The sequence below is a fragment of the Acomys minous genome (genome assembly GCF_964271855.1).
Source record: "Acomys minous genome assembly, chromosome: 7".
NCBI lineage: Eukaryota > Metazoa > Chordata > Mammalia > Rodentia > Muridae > Acomys > Acomys minous.
The window spans coordinates 97,682,801-97,686,283 of NC_140488.1; the positions used below are offsets into that span (position 1 = coordinate 97,682,801).

The 3,483-nt window shown below is 40.7% G+C and overlaps 1 pseudogene across 1 annotated transcript; it reads left to right on the top strand.

Annotated features, from left to right (window-relative positions):
* The first annotated feature begins 1,826 nt into the window (after positions 1–1,826).
* Positions 1,827–2,616, top strand: LOC311601253 (small ribosomal subunit protein uS3-like; annotated as a pseudogene). The gene has a single exon. The product of its transcript is annotated as a small ribosomal subunit protein uS3-like (transcript).
* Positions 2,617–3,483: the final 867 nt, after the last annotated feature.

Consider the following 3,483-nt stretch of genomic DNA (forward strand, 5'->3'; position numbering starts at 1 on the left):
AGAATCCACCAAGATAACATTTCAATTCTTCACATTTATGCCCCAAACACAAGGGCACCTAAGTTTTAAAAGAAACACTCCTACAGCTTAATTTACATATTGAACTGTACACAGTTATAGTGGGAGACTTCTATGTTCCACTCTTGCCAATAAGTAGGTACCCAGACAAAACTAAACAGAGAAATGCTAGAGCCAACTGACATCATAAAGCAAAGGAACCTAACAGAACATTTTACCCAAACACAAAAAAATACCTTCTTCTCTGCACCTCATGGAACTTATTCCAGAATTGATGACATACTTGGCTGCAAGGTAAAACTAAATAGATTCAAGAACATTGTAATGATACCCTAAATTCAATCTAACCTCCTCAGGTTAAAGCTGGACACCAACAACAGAAACAAAAGTTTACAAGCTCATGGAAAATGAACAACTTCTCCACTAAAGGAAAAATTGGTTCAGAAATAAATCAAAGTCTTTTTAGAACTGAATGAAAATCAATACAAATACACAACATACCCAAACTTATTGGACATAATGAAAGCAGTGCTAAGAGGCAAGTTTATAACATTAGTGCTTACCTTTTAAAAAGTTGGAGAGATTTCATATTAGCAACTTAACAGCCTTCCTGAAAGTTCTAGAACAAAAAGAAGTAAATACACCCAAGATGAGTAGATGGCAAGAAATAATCAAACTGAGGGCTGGAATCAATAAATTAGAAACAAAGAGACCAATACAAAGAATCAATGAAAGAAAGAGTTGGTTCTTTGAGAAAATCAATAAGGTTGATAAACCCTTATCTAAATTAACAAAAAAATGGGTTCTGAGAAGTCTTTAATTTATTTTTTATTGCATCCCTAACCCAAATATCACTAAGTAGAGAGTTGTTCAGTTTCCATGAGTTTGTAGGGTTTCTGGTTTTTTTTTCTGTTGTTGTTGAGTTCCAGCTTTAATCCATGGTGGTCTGATAAGATGCAAGGGATTATTTTGCTCCTCCTGTGTCTGTTGAGGTTTGCTTTGTGACCAAGTGCAACTTGAAATTTGCAGGCAAATGGATGTAACTAGAAGAGATCATCCTGAGTGAGGTAATCCAGACCCAGAAAGACATGCATGACATATACTCACTTATAAGTGGATATTAGCCCAACATAGAAGTTCTCTGAGAGCCTCCACCCAGAGGGGAGTTCAAGACAGATACTGGGACGTATAGTTGGACCTTGGAAGAAAAGCTGAGAGTTGTATGGAAGAGTGGTGGAGGGATAGAAGGACCCAGAGGAATCAAGAGATCCACTAGGGCCAGCAGATCTGGACCCAGAGGGCCTGCACAAACAGATGCACCAACCAAGGACAAAGCATGCAGGGTACCTGGACCCCCTATTCAGATGTAGCTGATGGATAGCTCATGCACCATGTGTTTTGGGAGGAAAGAAAGAGGGGAATGGTTCTGACATGAATTCTAGTGCCTGCAATTTGATCACTGCCCCTTCAGGGGAGGCCTTGGAGGCACACAGAGGAAGGAGATGCAGGCAATCCTGATGAGACCTGATAGTCTATAATCAAACAGTGGGCAAGAAGGCCCCCATCAGAGGTCTAGGGGAGGGGAATAGGGCAGGAGTGGAAGGGAGGGTGGGCACTGGAAGATAAGAGCAAGGGGATAACAATCAGGATGCAATGTGAATAAATTATAGTAAAAATTTTAATACAGTATTTTAAAAAGTGGAGAGAGAAAATGAAAATTAACAAAATTAGAAATGAAAAGGGAGGCAAACAGACTCCAAGGAAAACTATAGAATCATAAAGACATATTTTTAAAACCTGTACTTTCCTTTTGGCAGTGCCCAGCAGCAAGATGGCAGTACAGATTTCCAAGAAGAGGAAGTTTGTGGCTAACGGCATCTTCAAAGCTGAAATGAATGAGGCTTTCACTTGAGAGCTGACTGAACATGGCTACTCTGGAGTTGAAGTCAAATTACACCAACTAGAACAGAAATCATTATTTTAGCCACCACAGAATGTTCTTGGGGAGAAGGGTCGTTGGATCAGAGAGTGGGCTGTAGTGATCCAGAAGAGGTTCGGTTTCCCTGAGGGTGGCATAGAGTGTTACGTAGAAAAGGTGGCCATAGGAGGTCTGTGTGCCATTGCCCAGGCAGAGTCTCTATGTTACAAACTCCTAGGAGGGCTTGCTGTGCGAAGGGCCTGCTATGGTGTGCTTCTGTTCATTATGGAGAGTGGGGCCAAGGTATGCGAGGCTGTGGTGTCTGGGAAGCTCCAAGTACAGAGGGCCATGTCCATGAGGTTTGTGGTTTGTCTGATGATTTATAGTGGAGACCCTCTCAACTACTCTGTTGACACTGCTGTGTGCCATGTAGTCCTTAGGGTGTTCTGGGTATCAAAGTGAAGATCATGCTGCCCTAGGACGCAAGGGATAAAATTGGCCTCCAGAAGCTTCTGCCTGATCATATGAGCATTGTGGAACCTAAAGGTGAAATCTTGCCAACCACCCCCATCTCAGAGCAGAAGGATAGGAAGCCAGAGCCACCTGTCATGCCCTAGCCAGTGCCTATAGCATTCACAGGGCCTTGGCAGCTGCATCTGGAGGCTAGATGTTGTACTTAATAAATGCTTAATAAAACCTTGCACAAAGGAAAAATAAAACCTGAACTCCACCAAACTGGAAAATCTAAAAGAAATGGACAATATTCTCAGCACCTGCCAAAGTTAAATCAAGATCAGATAAGCAACTTAAATGGACTTACAGCCCCTAGTGGAATAGAAGCAGTCGTTAAAATCTCCCAACCAGAAAACAAAAGCAAAACAAAAACAAAACAAAAAACCACCCAGGGCAAGATAATTTTAGTGCAGAATTCTACCAGACTTTCAAATAAGAGTTAATGCCAATACTCTTCAAACTATTTCACAAAAATATAAACAGATGGAACATTATCTGATTTATTTTATGAAGCCACAGTTACGCTGATACCCAAACCATATAAATACCCATGAAGTGCTGGGCAGTGGTAGCACACACCTTAAATATCAGAACTTGGGAAGCAGAGGCATCTGGATCTCTGAGTTCAACGTTAGTCTGGTCTACGTACTGAGTACCAGGTCAGCCAGGGCAACACATAGAAGTTCTGTCTCAAGCAAAACAACAAAAACAAAGCAACAACAACAACAAATGGAAAGGAAAAAAACCCAACAAAGAAAACGAACTACAGAACAATTTTTCTTATGAACATAGATGCACAAAACACATCACAAAGCTTATCCACCACAATCATGTAGGCTTCCTCCCAGAGATGCAGGGATGGTTCAAGATATATAAATCAATAGATGTAATCCACCATATAAACAAACTGAAAGACAAAAACCATATGATCATCTCATTAGACGCAGAAAAGGCTTTTGACAAAAATCCAACACCCTTTCATGATAAAATTCCTGAACAGATTAGGGATACAATGGACATACCGAAACATAATA